This window comes from Salminus brasiliensis, chromosome 4 (genome assembly GCF_030463535.1).
Source record: "Salminus brasiliensis chromosome 4, fSalBra1.hap2, whole genome shotgun sequence".
Lineage (NCBI taxonomy): Eukaryota > Metazoa > Chordata > Actinopteri > Characiformes > Bryconidae > Salminus > Salminus brasiliensis.
This window is the reverse complement of record NC_132881.1, coordinates 49,160,832-49,181,671: the sequence shown is the minus strand read 5'-3', so window position 1 is coordinate 49,181,671 and position 20,840 is coordinate 49,160,832.

Here is a 20,840-nt window from a genome sequence, read left to right as displayed (position 1 = left end):
ATATTTACAATAATTCTAACATTTTACATACATCTGGATGTAAGATTGAAAAATCATATCAGTCCTAAGTGTGTGTGTGTGTGTGTGTGTGTGTGTGTGTGTGTGTGTCGTTACAGCCCTACAAAGAATAGCTGAATTGAATCGAGTACGAGGTCAGAGATTTACACCCCTGCGGCTCTGGCTCTCTCCAGTGGATTTCTGCAGTTGGGCCGCCGTGCCGCGGCTTCGGCTCGATAATGGTTTGAGGGGAAGGTACAGCCATTAGAGTCGGGGTGAGAGAGAGCGAAAGAGAGAGAGAGAGAGAGAGAGAAAACTTGTGGAGCACTGGTGCACTGGTGGAGTTAGCAGCACGTGGCTGGAGGGCAGTGAATGTTCAATGAGCAGTGTTTCTGCCCCTCCTGGTAGTCTGGAGCGGTTTCATACAATTTAAATGACAAACCAGCCTGCGTGGCCTACGTTTCCTCCGCGGCCCAAACAGTGCCCCATCGCCCGGGAGCGAGAGAGCAATAGAGAGAGAGAGAGCGAGAGCGAACGAGGGCGAGCGCTACAACAAAACGCAACAAAAGTGCACACACAGTCCCGTCCCCATTCCTGCTAAGCCTCCAGCGTCCTCCGAGACCCTGAAAAATCCCCGCCGCATCTGTAGACGAGTGTGTTAGCTTTGACATCGTGCCAGCGTTGCCATGTCCTCGCGAAAAAAAAGCCCCTGGATTTCTTTAGGCCTGTTTAATCCTACCAGGACTTTTACATTAATACTTAAAACGCTGAACGGAGCTACAAGCTGCAGGAAACCAAACAGAGAAATAAAGAAGGACTCCTGAGTGTGTGAGTGAGTGAGTGTGTGAGTGAGTGTGTGAGTGAGTGAGTGTGTATGAGTGTGTGAGTGTGTATGTGCGTGATGGATCCATCTCTCCGCTTCTTTCAGTGTGTGTTTTTTTGTTGAAAGGGAAACCGGCTGCCCCTGGTGTAATGTCATTGACCGTTTTGTCCTGCTCTTGACAGCGCAGAGATGGATATTGTAGCAGCACCGCCAACGTAATCATTGCAGCTCTTTGCGTACTTACTGAGAGCTCATACAAAAAATATAAACAGGGGCTGCTGCTGACTGGACAACATGGTTTAAGTGATGCACAGAAAGAAGGAGAGCTTTCAATAAGAATTGCATCACACAATGCAATACGTGAGGCCTGCAGTGGGCAAATAAGCAGAAGCATCCGTTCTCAAACCGCCTACACTCTTCTGGTTCTGTACAGTACCAAAAACAGGTTCTGTGACCAGCTAACGATGGCTGAATCCTTTTGGAATTCACTCTCAGCAAAAATATTCAATATAGTACTGAAAAAGGAAGGATCGTGCAGCCCATTTTGGTCTTATACAGCTTTGTACATCATCACTGTCCTGCGAAAACCTTGTATCTAAATTTTGCAGTTTCTCACTTTTCTCCATAATGTGAATCTGGCAGTTGGTTTTAATACTATATCAGAATTTTATGATTAATGGACCAATAGAAATGCTCCAGCATGACTTTTTACCTTAAGTTTTTTCCTCTGTCTGTAAAGCTGTCTGTTTGACAGTATTACCTAGAACAGGCCTAGTACGCTAGATTGCACCCATGTTCGGCAATAACATGTGATCCACTGTTCTAGGCAAACTAGAGGGTTGAGGCCTGAGGCCTGAAATATAATAAAGGATCTCAGGTTATCAGTCTGCTTTCTATAATGAAAGTACGAGTCATCACAGGTGAGGGAATACAGCACAGTGCAGGTGGTGATACTGTTTCCATTAGGGCTGTGTATCAGCAAGCACCTGACTATACGATACGCATCACGAGACAAAAGCACACCCTCATATTTATAAAATCTAAGTACAAGAAAATACTTTTTATCCAATCAGAACAGTGGGATCTAAAGACAGGGCACAACACTGCCATCTAGTGGTCAGGGTTTCAACACAACACTAAATGAGCCCCTGTCTGACGCCAATCTTCACATCTACACTATTAATAATGATCAATACTGTGACTCTGAGGATCCATACGATCCTGTAGAACAGAACATCATACTGATATTTTTTATTATACCCGTAGTTCCACTAAGTCGTTGAGTGCGGTTCAGCACAGCTCCGTCAGCAGGAGGTCAGTACTGTCTGTACTGTAGGAGACAGTGGGGATGCTGTGGACGCTTATTTCTGAGTGGGTAATGATGTGTGGATGCATTCTCTCCATCATTTCTCTGTTCAGTATGTTTGCAGAAGCGTGATTTTATGTTTATTTCAAGTGAAGATGATGAACAGTACTTCTCAGCCTGTGAGACCCTCCCCAGCGTGAGGGTGTAGTTGTGCATGAAACCCGGCGTGTGTTATAAACATGGAGAAGAAGGAAATTCGTCTCAACAGGGGCTGCCGTAATTCCTCCGCACCGCAATATCGTTTATGAAGCTCAGTGCCAGTACAATGGGGTTGCATCTGCTGCTTGGTCAATATCCCCGATCAATACTGTTCAAATTTGGGATGCCATAGGGCTGACAGATGCGAATGATATTGCTTTCGTTTGGAGAGTGGAGCGGGTTTTGGAGCGGTGGGACTGAGGCTGCTGTGTGTGTGTGTGTGTTTGGGGGGTGGGGGGGGGGTTTGCACTGTTCTGTTTTTTTGTTTGAGGAAGGGGATCGGAGAGGTGGTGTGGTTTAGATGGTTTTTGGCGTGGGTATTGTTTGGTAGTGGTGGTGGTGTGTGTGTGGGGGGGGGTCCAGATTCCCCCCAGGCTGTATGAGTTTTGGAGTATAAACAGCCTGGTGATCATATATATTTCACCTTTCTGCTGTTTCTCACTTTTTTCCATAATGTGAATCTGCAGTTGTTCTTAATACTGGATCAGAATTGGACCAATAGAAATGCTCTAAAATGATCTGTCTTTGCTGGATAGGCTTTTGAATGTCAGCCTGTTTATTCACTGTTTCTTCTGAAATCAAGGCTATTAAAGAGCTGATCCTGCTACTGTTGGAGTAACTGTCTCTACTGTTTAGAGAAGAAGACTTTCTACTAGACTCTGGAGAAGTTAGAGAGATATTGATGTTGGATGATGATCATCACCCCACCTTATTCTCAACTCATCCCAATCAAAAGTACTGGATGGAGCTCCTCCACCATCATTCCAGAGAACACAGTTCTTCCACTGCTCCACAGCTCCTCAATGCTGGGGGGCTTTATACCCCTCTAGCCCACGCCTGGCATTATTAGGCAGCATGGAGCCAATAGGGTCATGATGATGATCCTATTCTATTGGCAGTACATCTCTACAGGGACTAGACGAGCTGTGTGTGTGTGTGTGTCATCTGTGTGCACAGCAATGAATGCAACTTAAAGTAGCTGAATGCATTCATTAGAAGGGGTGTCCACAAACATTGCGTGTGTGTGTGTATATATATATATACACTAACTAAGCTTTGCATTAGCTAGCTAACAGGCTTAAAATCATGTGAATCACTGTTGATGATTCTGAAACAGTATAAGACCTACGTCGGGACCGCTAGCTGATAGTCCTTTCATTTGATTGCACTTAATAGACTTGAGCCTGAAATCAGATCCACAGCCCGACCTGCTCTGCTGATTGTTAGGGAAGTTGTGTCGCACTGTGGTTGGGGGGCTGGGTAGCGGAAAAACTGTGGACAGTTGGTCTGTGAGTGTTTTTTTAAGAGATGGGTGCCGTTCCCATGTTGCAGTTTTCAAAATTCTCATCAGGAGCAAACACTTTATTACAATCCACACTAGAGATCAGTTCGTCCTCTAAAAGAAATAAAATCCTCATTAATATTCCTTTTTAATTCAGACATGGGAGATGGGGTGGTAGAAGAATACAGCGGCTCAAATGATGTCACCTTCTTTTTTTAAATGTCATTTAAAGCAACAGTACATGATTTGTGAAACATTGTGACGGGGTGGTAAGTTGAACTCAGGGACGCACACAAAGCTAACTGGTTTCAGATGGTCTGAACTGGTCTTTGATGGTCAAGGTGGTTGGCCACATAGGTGCTAGCTAAAGACAATAGCTGGTCATAAAGGCAAGCTAGCTAGGTGAATAGGTTGGTCATGCTGGTAAAAACAACTTGTCATGCTAGTAAGCTTACCTGTTCATGATGGTCAACCAACTTGGTCATGCTAGTCAATTGACTTGGGCATGCTGGTCATGCTGGTCAGTTAACTTGGGCAAGCTGGTCATACTGTTTAACCAGATTGGTTATGCTGGTTATACTGGTCAACCAACTTGGTCATGTTGGTCAGCCAACTTGGGCATACTGGTCAGGATACTGGTCAATCAACTTGGGCATACTTGTCAGACTATTGATCAATCATTTTGGGCAAGCTGGTCATTCTGTTCAACCAGATTGATCATGCTAGTCATAATAGTCAATCAACTTGGGCATGCTGGTCAGGCTACTGGTCAACCAACTTGGGCATGCTGGTCAAAAAACCTGGACTTGAATCTTAAAGCTGTTGAATTTACTAATAAGAAGAAGTGTCCGAATACTTTTGGACCCAGATGTTATTTGCGGGGATGCTTTTTCTCATCTACGCCTACAGGGTCATTTTTGGGTCAACCGTGGAGCTTAGTGGGATTAGTGGGAAAGACTCGTCAGCGGAACCGATTCGAGGAATAATGGTTAGTTGCAGAATTCGGTTTCTTTTAACTCCTGATTTGGATGCGGGGATGTTGGGCCCCCGCGGGGCCGGCCGGTAGCTCACGCAGCGGGGTAATGGCGGAGCCTGGCGAGCTGCAGGCTTGTGTTGAAATCCTATTGTACATTTTCGGAGACATTCTGTCAGCCGCCAAGGTTGACACCTCGGATCACAGTTTGATAGCTGAAAGAGCAGCTCCTATGGAAGGAGTCCTATTAAGGTGGATGTTTTCAAAGTTTGGGCGGGCACTGGGGAAAAAATAGGAAGGACACAGCGAGAGGAAGTGGAGCCGAGGCTCTGAAGCGCTCTGACACGCTTCAAGACACTCCTCCCCTCCCCGGCCGCGCTGTCGGGGGCCGAGCATTCTCCCCTCGCCGCCGGTGTGTGTCTCTGACTTACTGAATCCCTAATAGAGAGCGAGAGCGCCGCACACACACGAGCTAACACGTATACACACACTCTTAAACACTGTGCCTCTCTCTCTCTCTCTCTCTCTCTCTCTCTCTCTCTCTCTGTTTCACTGCGTTTCAGTCGTACACACACTGTGGAGTATGTAAGCTCAGCTTGAAATTGCAGTTACACAAAGACACACACACACACACACACACATTCACACATATACCTACATGTATGTTGTCGTTGTTGCATAAAAACCTTGTATCTCCAGCTCTAACAGCATCTCTACAGGAGGAGAAAAGCCTACTGATGTTTTAATGATAGTCAGTGTAAAGGATTTTATTGAGGGTCATGTTGGAGCGTTTCTACTGGTCTGTTCATCCTGAAATTCTGATCCAGAATAAAGAACCACTGCAGATTCACTTTATGGAGGAAAGTGAGAAACAGCTATTAATAATTAATATTCAGAAAGCTGTGAAAATGAACCTGTAGATGATTGTATAGTTGTTTACAGCTCTAAAGGGTCTCACCATCACTGAGTCACAGAACCCCTTTTTAGAACTAGATGGGTAGTATAGTCATCACTGTCTTGCAAGAACCCTGTATCTCCAGTTCTGCTGTTTCTCATTTTCCTCCATAAAGTGAATCTGCAGTTGTTCTTTATATTGGATCAGAATAAAAAAATAAATAAAAGATATTTAAGTAAATAATAGAAACAAACATATAGATTATAGAACACTTTAGACACCATTTTTATTATTTACAGAATTTAGCAAATTAAAAATAATTAAAACGGACCATATTTACTTTATTAATGCTACATTTTCTTTTAAAACCATGTTTAGCAAATAAGTGTGTGTGTCCAAATATTTGTGGACACCCCATTCTAATGAATCCATTCAGCTACTTTAAGCTGCACCTTTTGCTGACACAGAGGTGCAAATGCACACAGCTTGTCTAGTCCCTGTAGAGAAGAAGTACTGCCAATAGAATAGGACTCTCTGGAGCAGATCAACATCATGACCCTATTGACTCCATGCTGCCTAATAATGCCAGACGTGGGCTAGAGGGGTATAAAGCCCCGCAGCATTGAGCTGTGGAGCAGTGGAAGAGCTGTGCTCCCTGGAATGATGGTGGAGGAGCTCCATCCAGTACTGGGATGAGTTGGAGAGTTGGGTAGGATGAGGTGGGGGATCATCATCATGCAACATCCTGACCTCATTAATGCTCTCGTCTTGATTTTAGAAGAAACAATGAATGAGCAGGTGTCCCAATACTTTTGTCCAATCACATTGTATTCCACTGCTGTTATAAGCCACAGAACCATTTTAACCATTTTCACTATAAATGCAGTTGTATGTTGTCTTTGTGTACAGTTTGGATCAGAACCAGTTTTGGAAGCACAGCAAAATCCAGTCATGGAAGGCGTGTGTGTGTGTGTGTGTATCACACTCACACACACCAATACAAAGAGATACACCCATACTACAGCAGGGTAATTACATTTGCTAGAGCCTCATCTCCCCAGTATACACTGAACCGGATCTTTACTGGTGTCTGGCCTTTGAGTTTGGTCTGGTCCCTGTCCGAGAACCCGTCCCTACAACTTCCCAGCACGGACAGTGGTCTCTGTGCTGTGTGTGAAATGATGAGGCCTGTGTAGAAGCTCCAGCTCCTGCAGTGGCTCTGCTTTAGACCAATTGTTTCCTGTCACCAGGACTGGACAGCAGCCTTCAGAGAGAGAGAGAGAGAGAGAGGGAGAGAGAGGGAGGGCGAGGGAGAGAGATGGGAGTGATTTAAGCCGGCTCTCGCTGTGTGTGAGCCGTCCAGTAGCCGAGGCAGACACGCTGCACCTTGACCACCTATTATGAAGCGCTTTGCCGCAGTGTCAAGTGAAAGCAAGTTAATTGGGTGAAGCTGTAAAGCATGTTAGGGCCGTGGTTTGAGGGCCGCCGGCTTGACAGTTGAGTGTCAGCAGGACCCAGTCAAGTGTGGCTGAGAGACAGAACGCTGTCACTGGACCCGAGTGGGCTTCTGAGGGGAGAGGGAGCGAGAGGGAGAGAGAGCGAGAGAGAGCAACAACATATTAGCTCTGCCTGGTGCATTTCAGCAAACAGCAAAAACTAGGGGAAAAGCTGGTTCAGGTCTGGGTGTGACTGCTGAAGGCTTTTCTTATGCAGTTAACCTGTTTTATCATGAATTATTAGTGTATGATACTCTCTCACTCATATCCAGGTCATTAGTGGAACAGCAGAATATTAATAACTAGGCAGTATTTAATTTTAAAGATCACAAATCAGGGTTTATTTAGTGTCTCCTAACCTTTATTTCAACATAACTGGAGCTCTGTTGTGGGGCAATCGATAATGATCACGTTATCAGTTGTTCTAATGAACAATAAACACTTTATTACTTTAATTAAGATGCTTTAATATTCAGGATTAGTGTCATTTAACTGAACTCCTCTTTGGACTGCTGTACCTCAGCATGTACTCCTCAACTTCCTGTTTACTCTTCATTTACTCATGAAATCTAATCCTAAACCCACCCTAAACCTAATCCTAAACAACCATTAACCAAATAATAAACATAAACCTCATCCAAAACCATATTTTATTTAATCCTAAATATAAACTTAATCCTAAACAACCCTAAACTTAATTCTAAATTATGAACAAATCCTAAACCTAGTCCTAAATATAAACCTAATCCTAAACAGCCCTAAACCCAATTCTAAATTATAAACAAATCCTAAACCTAGTCCTAAATATAAGACTAATCCTAAACAATCTTAAACCCAATTCTAAATTATAAACAAAACATAATCCTAAACATAAGCATAAAGCTTCACTATCCTAAACTTAATCTTAAAACTAATCCTAAACCATTCTCAATCTAACCCTACACTGTAACCTAATCCTAAACCCAATCCAAAAGTAATCCTAAACTTAGACCTAATACTAAATCTTAACCTAGTCCTAAATCTTAACCTTATCTTAAACCACCCCAAACTTAGTCCTTAACCTTAATCCTGCTGAAAACCTTTTAAATAAATGCACTCTTAGAAAAGCAGGTTCTCCATAGTGCTGAAGTTTTTTGCCTCGTAAAGCTAGAGAACCATTCTAAGCACTTTTGGTCAAAATGTGTTCTGGTGGTACCGTAGATCATCATCTCAGGCTAACAGACGTACTGACTAAATAAAGATCCTGGAAAGGGTTCTCTGAGTGATGCCATAGAAGAACCAGGTTTGTTTCCATTTATTTTAATATTTTGAGAAGATGTAAGGGTGAAGAACCTTCTCATCGACTTCTTTAAATCTGTAAAGGTTTTGTATCTCTTTCACAAGAAGGGTTCTTTATGGAACCAAATATGCTTTTTACTGAAGTCTAAGAACCCTTTAAAGGAGTGTACACCTTCAACGTGTTTTATGGGTTCTGTAGTAAATGCAGTGGTTCTGTGTGACTGAAAAACGTTTTGAAAAACAGTTCTTGAAATGCTAGAACACTTGCTGCAGCTGGTTCTATAAAGAACCCCTTAGAATGGTTCTACTAGCGCTTTTCTTTTACGAGGCAAAAAACTACTTTTCAGCACTATGGAGAACCTGCTTTTCTACGAGTGCATTTTCAGCAGGATAAGGTTTTCAGCAGGATTAAGGTTAAGGACTAAGTTTGGGGTGGTTTAAGATAAGGATAAGATTCAGGACTAGGTTAAGATTTAGTATTAGGTCTAAGTTTAGGATTATTTTTGGATTGGGTTTAGGATGGTTTAGGTTTAGGATTAAGATAAAGTTAGATTAGGAATGGTTTAGGATTAGTTTTAAGATTAAGTTTAGGATTATTTAGGATGGTAAAGTTTTATACTTATGTTTAAGTTTTTGTTTATAATTTAGAATTAAGTTGTTTAGGATTAGGCTTATATTTAGGACTGGTTTGGGATTTGTTTATAATTTAGAATTAAGTTTAGGGCTGTTTAGGATTAGGTTTATATATAGGACTAGGTTTAGGATTGGTTTATGATTTAGAATTAAGTTTAGGGCTATTTAGGATTAGGTTTATATATAGGACTTGGTTTAGGATTTGTTTATAATTTAGAATTGGGTTTAGGGTTGTTTAGGATTAGGCTTATATTTAGGATTAGGTTTAGGATTTGTTTATGATTTAGAATTGGGTTTAGGGTTGTTGGAATTGGGTTTATGATCTATGGTACCACCAGAACACATTTTGACCAAAAGTGCTTCTAAAGATCTTTATGAAATATTAAATGAAATGTAGAAATTTGCGCACCATAAAATGTACTGTACATTTCAATAAGATCTTTATTCTTTATGTTGCTGAACAGGGAACCAGCTGTAAAAATAAATAAATAAATAAATAAATAAATAAATAAACGGAGGGGGTAATTCAGACACACAGGGGTATTCCCGGGTGACATAACTCTCTGGGGTGATGTGCAGCATTGTGCTTTTACACACATTTCCTATGTGTGTGCGGTGTGTGTGTGTGTGTGTGTGTGTGTGTTCTCTCAGCGCCCATTTATCTTCTAGGTCTCAGATTCAATTTCCATCATTGTGTCAGATGGAAGAGCGGCGATGGCTTTCACAGCATCCGCGGCGCTGGAGACGGTGAAGATCGGCCTCCTTTTCATACGACTTCCCCGCCCTAATTAGAGCCGAGTGAATGATAGATGAGAGCGGGGCGCGACCCAGCCTGGATCAGTGTGTTTTAAAGCGCACTTGTCTCCTGTGTGTGTGTGTGTGTGTGTGTGTGTGTGTGTGTGTGGTGTCTCCAGGCTGTGGCTCCTCCAGCTAAAGTGGACCCCGTGCTGATGGGCCTCTAAGCCATGTAATGGAGGGCTTATGAAACTGATGGTCCATGGCAGGGTCTTTATTCTGAGCCCTCCTCGCTGCACCCGGAGCGTCCTGACAAGGTTATTACGGCCTTGTCGTCCCGCGTCCGCTAATATCTGTGATTGCTCTCTCGTCAGCAGTTGCTAATTTTCCAACACTCTGGAGGAGCTTCAGAAAATGCACTCTAGGAGTGGGGGTGTGATTGAGAACATGACCGACGAATGAATGAATTGATTAGACACCTCAGAACATCATACACTGTATGGACAAAAGTATTGGGACACCTGCTCCTTCACTGTTTCTTCTGAAATCAAGGGTATTAAAGAGTTGATCCTGCTTCTGTTGGAGTAACTGTCTCTACTGTCCAGAGAAGAAGACTTTCTACTAGATTCTGGAAAAGGAACATTGCTGTGAGAATTTGATTGTGTTCATTGATGAGCGTTAGTGAGATCAGGATGTTGGATGATGATCATCACCACCCCACCTCATCATCCTAAAAGTACTGGATAGAGCTCCACCACCATCATTCCAGAGAACACAGCTCTTCCACTGCTCCACAGCTCCTCAATGCTGGAGGGCTTTATACCCCTCTAGCCCACACCTGGCATTATTAGGCAGCATGGAGCCAATAGGGTCATCTAGTTGATCTTCTCCAGAGAGTGTGGGGACATATAGTGTAACTTTAAACTCTTAAAGTTCTAAAGGTTCTACACAGAGGGTTCTTCTTTAAGCAGTTCTGTAGAACATCTCTGTCATATTACCTACACATACAGTGGCCTCCATAATGTTTGGGACATTTGGCTAAAAGACTACTCAGGCACTGCAGCTCCAAAAAGGAACCTCATTTTGTTCTACCCTACAGAACCTGTTCTGCTGAGAGGGAAGGTTCATTGGGAGGGCAGATGTGGAGAGCAGCTGAGAGAGCGTTCTGTGAAGAGTGAAGTTAGGATTGTCATTTATCAAGTGGAAAATGAATCTGTTGCTCTTATCGAATCATCCCTCAGACCTCTTCCTTGCAGAACGTCGGCTCTTCTGCTCCTCTGGAAGAAGGCCTCGGCGTCCGTGGCTCCTCTGGCTCATAATTCTGCTCTCGGACATCTTCTCTTTCTGCCTAACGCAATCAGCCGTCAGAGAGGATATCATTTCCTCCTGAGTTCTCGCCGTACTTTTTAAAACTGTTCATCCTAAGAGGTAATCTGTCTCTAACAAGCTTACAGATCCATTAAATCCATCCAGAAAGACTTGAGAGGAACCGCGTTCTCTTGTTTGAGAAGGTAATGAGGATACTTTAGGTGGAGAGGTATCCGATGCCCCCTTCTCTCCTTTGCCTGAAGGTGTCCCCCTACACTCCTGCTGCTTGTGTTGGAGGGTCCGCTGTATGAAATTGTTAAGGAGGCACGCTGTCGATACGTACGCTGCACATTCTGACCTGCGTCCAATTTGTGATGATATCCCCAGGCCATAATCAAGCGTTCTCACGCCGTTCCATACAGTTTTAAACATACCGTGAATTCAACGCATGGCTGCTCCGCGCATTTCCACCCGAATAACAATTACCCGTCAATACGGGCGGGTCAATCGCGCTCATTAATTCACATAAATGCTCCTCTCGCTCTCGCGCTGCCTCTTGCTCTCTCACTCTTGCCACTGTGATTGTGTAAAATCCACGTAATGGTGTAAATTTACTAAAGTTTTAGAGGAGGAAGAAATAATAATCCTTCCAGATCTGACTTACTGTGTCCTTCAGCAGCTTCATATCTAGAACCTGTTTCAGTGTAATTCACTCAAACTGTTACATAATTACATAGTACTTTGAAATGTGTCCTTCACACTCGCTCAGTTAATATCTAGAACCTTCACGGCATTTCAGTGTAATTTATTCAGACTGTCTTACCAGAGCTTACCATCGTTTTACACATGATAATTACCTAGTACTTTACAGTTTGTCCCTCACTGCACTTGCCAAGTCAATATCTAGAACCTGTTTTTGGCATTTTGGTGTAATTTACATAGAGTTCCATGTCTTGGGACTCACTATCAGACATCTAATTACTTACTACTTTAGTGTATGGCCATCATGCACACACATTTACCCAGTAAATATCTAGAACTTTTGGAGCACATTTGGCATAATTTACATGGACTGTCTTAGAACTCCGTATCACGTTAGACAAACTAATTACTTAATAGAATATGTCTACCATGTTTACACTTACGTGTATATCTAGAACCTTTTGGGCATTTTCGAGTAACTTTGTCAGACTGACGTACCATCATTTTACACAAAGTAGGTATCTAGTACAGTACTTGTACAGTTTGTCCCTTACTCTACATGCCTAGTTAATATCTAGAACCTGTTTGGTATTTTTGGTATTATTTACATAGACTGTCTCGGAACTCACTAGTACTTTACACACAAAATAATTACCTAGTACTTTAGTTTGCCTCTTATGTTTACTCAGTTGATATCTAGAACATTCTGGGCATTTCAGTGTAATTTTGTCAGTCTTCTTGGAACTCAATCACAATCATGGTACATAAAGAAGTTACCTAGAACTTTACTATATATTCCAGATATCTAGAACTTTTTGAAAAATTTATGAACATGGAGCAAAATAACTACTTATTACTTTCCCTTTATTTACTTTACTCTACTTACAACCTTTAACTCTCTATTTGCCACTTCTTTCAATCACCCACTAAGTATCTAGAACCCTTTAGGTTTTTCAGTGCCGTAATTTAATTTGACTGTCTCTGAATTTATTTTATACAAAATAATTACCTAGTACTTTACAGTTCAGAGTTTGTCCTCACTACTCATGACCAGTTAATATCTAGAACGTTTAGGATATTTTAGTGCCTTTATGTTAGCCTGTCTTGGAACTCACTGTCATGTTACATAGATGATTTTACACATGATAATTACCTAGTACTTTACAGTTTGTATCTTGCTACATTTGCCCAGTTAATATCTAGAACCTGTTTTTGGCATTTTGGTGTAATTTACATAATTTACAGAGTTTCATGTCTTGGGACTCACTATCAGACATCTAATTACTTACTACTTTAGTGTATGTCCATCATGCACACACATTTACCCAGTAAATATCTAGAACTTTTGGAGCATTTTTGGCATAATTCACATGGACTGTCTTAGAACTCAGTATCACGTTAGGTCAGTTAATATCTAGAACATTTAGGATATTTTAGTGTAATTTAGTTAGCCTGTCTTGGATCTCACTGTCATGTTACATAGATGATTACTGAGTACTTTGCTCTCTAGCTCTTGCACCTAACAATTACTTGTATCTCCATCATGTTGGACAAAAGAACTACCTAGTACTTTAGAGTCGTTTTACACAAAATAACTGCGGAAGCATAAAGAGTTCTAGATAGCACTGAAAACTAAATGGGTTGCAGGAGGTTGTGCTTGTCTAAATGCGTCACTTCCTCTCTCTCTCTCTTGCTCGTCTGCTCACTGTAATTGTCTAAAATTCAACCCTTTAAGTTTTTTTGGTGTAAATTTCCAGAAGTTTTTTAACAAAGAGAATAAAAGGAGGAGGAGGAGGAGGAGGAAGAGGAAGGAGGAGGAGAAAAAAATCAATAAGCCATTTTAGTCTCTATCTATCAGAGCGGATTCCTTCTTGTCTGTTTTAAGGCGGAGGATGTGGCACTTTAATGGGATTGCGCGAGCTGTTTGAAATGTATGCCAATGATTCCTGTCATTTCATGGCAGCCGGGCCATGGTTCACTGAGCGCCCACTTCTCTCTTGTCAGCTCCGCGGAAGACAAGCATTTAGTTGCAAACTTTAAGCAGGTTGCGCAAAGCAGAAATGATGTGACTGCTGCTTCTCCCCCCGATATAAAAAAAAGCCTCCCACACTCTGCCGTGTCACTCGCGGTCAACCCCCCCTTCCCACCCAGTCCACCCCCATTCTCCCCTAATCATCAAACCGGCTCTGGTAGTCCGCCGGACGCTCCCGGGGAGCGGAGACTTGCTTGATAGTCCGTCCACTGATGGGATGGTACGAGAAGACCCGCGAAGCGCCCGCTGACCTTCCCCAGCTCATCCCTCCAGGGTGGTTTCAGGTTCTGTCTGACTGGCACTCTCTGGTTCTGTCATCACACGTCCTGTAGCTGACTGGGCTGACAGGACGGTCTTTGACTCGCTCGGACTGAGAGTTCTAGACCCTGCAGTTTAAAATCAGACTGCTGACTGTGGACAAACCAATCACGCGTCAGATTAAGGCCATTCTTTTTATTTATATATTTATTAATTTTACACAACTTCTAGAATAAAAATATGAGGTACACCACCAACTGTGTTTTAATAGTAATATTTTATGAACTTAAATAAAAATAAAATAAATGATAAATTCTAATTATAAAATATACACACTGATACATACTAAGCAAAAAGATTCTATACAGAACTAAAAAAAGGGTCTTTGATTTTTGTGACAAGAATATAATTTGCTGACATATTGAAAAGGTTCTTTAAGGAACCATATGCTAAGTTTTACCCATTGTAATGGTTCTGTAGCCACCAGGGATACCATAGCAACTGCAATTATTTTCATTTATTTTTATTACTTTATATAACTTCTAAAATAAAAATGATGAAGTACACCACTTTATTTTTACTCAAGACTAATTAATGAACTTTAATAAATGGTCAATTCTGATAAAGTATACATACTGTATAATTCCTATAATATCTATAATCTAAATTAAATGTATGTATGTGTATCATCACTGCAGCCAAACCTGCAGCCAAACCTCAGTTTTCAGTTCAGTGTGAGTGTGTATACTGACCGCACTGTTGATTTTTCACCTTATCAACTTAATATCTAGAACCAGTGTCATTTTATTCTTGGACTGTCTTGGAACAGAATTATTATTATTATTATTCTTGGAATTATTTTACACAGAATAATGACCTAGTGCTTTGAATTGTGTACCTCACCCTTATTCAGTCAATATCTAGAACATGTTTGGTAATTCAATGTTGTGGAACTAACTGGAACTAACCAGGTCGTCCAAAAGAGTTACCTAGAACTCTAGAGATTAGCTGTAATGCTTACACTTACCCAGTCAATGTCTAGAACCTGCTGGGCAATCCAGTGTAATTTTGTGTAATGTATTTAGACAGTCTTGGAACTCACCATTGTTTTACACACTATACACTATGCAAAAAAGGTTCTGTACAGGACTGAAAAATAGTTCTTTAGGTTCTTTACAGAACTTTATGCATATGAGTTTTGTTTTTTTTTACCAGGCAGAGCATGCCAGTGGTTCTGTAGATTGTCATTGTTCTATGCAGAACTAAAGAACCCTTGAATAAGCCATTTTTAAGGCTGTAGAACATAGGAGGTTATCACACTTATAAGGCCCAGTTCCCCAAATTCCCAAATCGTACCCAAATGTCCTTAAACTCTACTAAACACAAGTCAGTCTGGAGACCATAATACTCTACTCTTCACCCAAGTCCTCTCAGAAGAGGAGGGTCTTCAGTCTGGGTTTGAGGACAACGAGTGTTGGACTCTGCTGTTTGGACACCCAGGGGACGCCTGGACGCTCGTCTTCCGTGGATCCTAAATGTTGGGTTAGCATAGCTGTGTCCACAGCGGTAGCTACGTCAGACTGCGCTCCCTCTGAACACGATACGACCATACAACCATCTGATGCAAAATGACTGGAGACAACAGTGGGCGTGGCCAAATTAGGCGGTTAGGTGTTCGAGTGGAGAAACACAGTACTGAGTAGCTGCTGTTTCCTCTCTTATACGCAATCGGACTCCAGTAAAAGCTCAGAACCAACTCAGTGTTGCAGTTGCTTTATTGAGGGACCTTGTTTACGAAGATTCCCCGCAGCCTGGCCGGTTAAGCTGGCTCACCAGCTTAGCTCTTGACCAGCACAGGGTATGTTTTGATGGTTTAGCTGGTCTACAAGCATGACCCACCTGACCAAGCTGTCCGAGCAGCATCACCAAGCAAAATCAAATCCAACATAACCAGTATAGGCTGTGTTTCTGTCTGGATGACCAGCTTTCTAACCAGCTTGACCATCAAAAACCAGCCTCAGACCATATGAAACCAGCTTCCAGCAGCGTGGTTCTGACGTCCACCAGTGTCTCCTATTCAGGAGGACAGTGAAGCTGTGAAGTGGTTCTTCTGTGGCATTGCTAAAAGAACCCTTTGCAGCACCTTTTCCGTTTACAGTGTCAAACCAGAATACCTTACAGACGACACTGGAGACAGTTTGAGGGCCAATCAGAACCTTTACTCACTGTCTTTGGGGCGTATCTGTGGTTCTAGCAGGTTCGCCGTCTCTCGTAATTGTTATGCATGCTGGCGACTCTTGTTACCTCCAGATCCTTTTGCTGTGCAGCAGCCGGGAAGTGGCCAGCCTGTCTTAACCGTGTCTGGAGCAGCTGTGGCATGGCCATTGCTCCCTGTATTTTCTGCCTTGTAGCACACCAAAGTAAAATCGCTTGTCAGGCAGAGGTGTCTAAGAGTTGACAAGATGCCCCAGTGACATTTCAGCTCCAAAGAGCAAGTGTCTTGCAACCGAGTGGTCAAATATCAAATAATAGGTCAAGCAGGGAGGAGTGGAGCGCTAGCCCTTGGAAGGGCAGCAGGCTTGACAGGCACGTGTGGATCGGGCCCAACCCCACCACTGGGCAGACTGGTGTTTCTCTAAAGGCTTGTTTATACTGCCGCACAAAGACACTCGCCGACGCATTTGTGTAGAGAAAACGGGGGTTTATGGGAGGGTAATCATCACTTTTAGAGCAGCTGACGTGAAGATCCTCCAAAATCTCAATTACTGCGACTGGTGCTGTGTGTCACTAATGCTGATTAGGTGAGCAGGGAGGCGTTTGGGGTGGGACGAGTTTTTCCCAAAAGAAAAAAAGAGTTTCCTGATTAACATGTGTAAAGAAGGTAGATGTCTATAGGAACGGGGGAAGGAAGGTTGTGTTCACAGCTGTATGGAAGGTAGAGACAGGTGTAGGGGTTGATCTCTGTAGAAAAATGTAAACATAAGATTAATCTCCAAAGTAACTGGAGGGGAAGCATTTTTGCACAAAGCATTGCACTAATAACTTTACTTTACTACCTCACTGGACTCTATTTATTACACATTGCACAATTTGCACACTACCGTCATTATTTATTATTCTCTGGTCTGTACTGTGTTGTGTTGTCTGTCCGCACTTGTTTGTTTGTGTTGCACTTGTGTTCTGTATGCACTGTCTATGTTGCACCATGGTCCTGGAGGAACGTTGTTTCGTTTCACTGTGTTCTCTGTATGTAGTTGAAATGACAATAAAACCCACTTGACTTGACTTGACTTGACTTGTAGTGAAGGCTGATACTCATAGGAACTGCTGTAAAGAAGGTTGAATTGAGTGTAAAGAAGGCTGATACTCATAGAGACGGGAGAGAAGAACACTGATATTCATAATAACTGATGTAAAGAAAGTTACTAGTAATAGAAAAAGGTGTAAAGAATGGTGTAAAGAAAGGTTAAAAGAAGGTGTAAAGAAGACTGATATTTATACAAACTGGTGTAAAAAAGGCTGATGTTCACAGAAACAGTTGTGAAGAACACTGATATTCATTATACCTGGTGTATAGAAGGCTGGTAATCATAGAAACTGGTGTAAAAAAAGGCTGATGTTCATAGAAACTGGTGTAAAGAAGGCTACTAATAATAGAAAAAGGTTTAAAGAAAGGCAAAAGGAGTTGTAAAGAATGCTTGTATTCATAGAAATAGGTGTACAGAAAGCTGATATTTATACAAACTGGTGTAAAAAAGGCTGATGTTCACAGAAACAGTTGTGAAGAACACTGATATTCATTATAACTGGTGTAAAGAAGGCTGATAATCATAGAAACTGGTGTAAAGAAGGTTACTCTTAAAAGAAAAAGGTGTAAAGAATGTTTACAGAAAGGTGTAAAGAAGGCTGATATTTATAGAGATGGGTGTAAAGAAGGCTGATATTTATAGAGATGGGTGTAAAGAATGTTGGTGTCCATAGGCATAATCACATATAAGGTTGGTGTCTATAAAAAGAAGGTTTGTGTACATAGAAAAAGCTGCAAAGAATGTTGAAATAGGTAAAAAAGGATTGGTTTGGGTAGAAACAAAAACAAATAGATACAATAGAAACATATAACAGGTGTGAAGATGGTTGATGTATGTAAAAGCATGGACAAAAGATCGATATCCAAACAAATAGCTGCATGTAAAATATTGGTGCCCACTGAAATGGCTGTAAATACATTTGGTCAACAAAGACCCAATCGTAAAAAAAAGTTGTAAAACAGGTGTAAAGGTGTTTGTTTCTGGAGAAATGTGTAAAAAATAGATTGAAAGGGTAAAGAATGTAAAAACAGATGTAAAAACAATTGGTGTCCATAGAAACGACTGTAAAGAAGTCTCAAATAGATGTAAAAGAGCTAAGTAAAACAGTAAAGGAGGGTTCACCATCTCGTGTTGTAAAGAGAATTTGGAATGTACGTTGAACATCAGTGACTGGTTATAATGGAGTCAGTGTAATTGAGGTGAGGTGGGGATGATCATACAACATCCTGACCTCACTAACGCTCTTGTTGCTGAGTGCAATCAAATCCTCACAGCAATGCTCCTCCAGAATCTAGTAGAAAGTCTTCTTCCCTGGACAGTAGAGACAGTTACTCCAACAGAAGCAGGAGAAATTATTTTATAATACCCTTGATTTCAGAAGAAACTATAATCGAGGAGGTGTCCCAATACTTTTGTCCATGTAGTGTTTCAGCTTCGTCCTAATCTGAGAAGATGACCTCTGAGTGGACAGACTTGCCTTTACTCTGCACGTGTTCACAGCCACGCAGCAGTAGAAGTGGGGCTTCAGCGCTCAGGCTGAGCTTTATTGGCTTCAAAGGAGAAATCTGTGACATTGATTAATCTCCTTAACCCCGTGAGCGCTGAGACGGCCTGTCCCCCTCTGCTCTTTAAGGGTGGGACCACTCCACTGACTCCCAGCTTAAGAACATTGCTCCTGTCCTTCATTAGGTTCTCTTGACAACCGGCGTTGGCTCGGTCACGCTGATCGCTCCTCTGCGTTCGGACGGCTGCTGTAATCAGGCTGTAGGAGAAACCTGCCTTATGCAGATTATTGGGGTAAATTAACCCTTTAAACCCTGGCGGTCCGTACCCAGGTCCGGGTCCTCACTCTGATCAGAGAACCTGTAATAATAATTCAGTGGATTAAAGGGCGAAGTCCTCATGTCTGACAGTCCAAAAAAAGAAGGTTCTTAAGTGGTTCTTGGGTTGGATGTGCAGACATCCAACCCAAGAACCACTTAAGAACCTTCTTTTCTTGGACTGACATGAGGACTTCGCACTTTAATACAGTTTTGTGTGTAAATACAGTTCTAGGATAAGCTTAGTGAGGACACCGGACCTGGGTGGTCTGTTATAGATGCTCAACTAAACGCCTCTTAAATACAACTGAACCCTAACCTGAATATAAATCACTTAACCCTAACCTTAACATTAACATTAACCCTAAACCCTTAACCTTAACCCTAACCTTAACCTTAACCCTAACCCTAACCTTAACCTTAACCCTAACCCTAACCCTAACCTTAACCTTAACCTTAACCCTAACCTTAACCTAAACCCTAATCTTAACCCTAACCTTAACCCTAACCCTAGCCTTAACCCTAACCTTAACCCTAACCCTAACCTTAACCTTAACCCTAACATTAATCCTAAACCTTAACCCTAACCTTAACCTTAACCCTAATCTTAACCTTTACCTAATCCTAACCTTACCTTAACCTTAACCCTAATCTTAACCTTAACCTTAACCCTAACCTTAACCTAAACCCTAATCTTAACCCTAACCTTAACCCTAACCCTAGCCTTAACCCTAGCCTTAACCCTAGCCTTAACCCTAACCCTAACCCTAACCTTAACCTTAACCTTAACCCTAACATTAATCCTAAACCTTAACCCTAACCTTAACCTTAACCCTAATCTTAACCTTAACCTAATCCTAACCTTAACCTTAACCCTAATCTTAACCTTAACCTTAATCCTAACCTTAACCTTAACCTTAACCTTTTTCCTAAACCTTAACCCTAACCTTAACCTTAACCCTAATCTTAACCTTAACCTTAACCCTAACATTAATCCTAAACCTTAACCCTAATCTTAACCTTAACCTTAACCCTAACATTAATCCTAAACCTTAACCCTAACCTTAACCTTAACGCTAACATTAACCCTAATCCTAATTCTAATTTGAACTCTTATAGCATTACCCTAACTTTACCCCTACCCTTTTGGATTAGATTAGGGTTAGATTTAGGGTTATATTAGGGTTAGGGTTAGGGTTAAGGTTAAGGTTAAGGTTAAGGGTTAGAGTTAGGGTTAAGGGTAAGGGTAAGGGTAAGGGTTAGGGTTAGGGTTAAGGTTAAGGGTTAAGGTTAGGGTTAAGGTTAAGGGTTAGGGTTTAGAGTTAGACAGTCGTTTACATTCATTTTAGAGCTCAGTTGTATTTAATACAGATTCAGTTGAAGGTCAGTTGAAGGTCAGGTGAGTGTCAACAAGGCATCTATAATAGACCATGCAAGTGAAGTGATACCGTAGAAGAGAGAGACATTAGAGAACCTTTACCTTTAGTTTTTTTGGTTTATTAATCTTTAATCCTATCTGACCTAAAGTCTGACCGTCTTACAAAATAAGTGTTCCCAATTGTTTCCTGCTTGTGCTGTTCTAGGAAACCTCCTAAATGAGTATAGAACAATAGGCCAATATTTTCATAGAACTGTATGTTCTAACCAAGAACATTTTAGGAACCTATATGTTTTAAATGATTAAAGATAAAGATTAAAGAACCTCAATATATACGGCAAATGTTCTATATTATTAA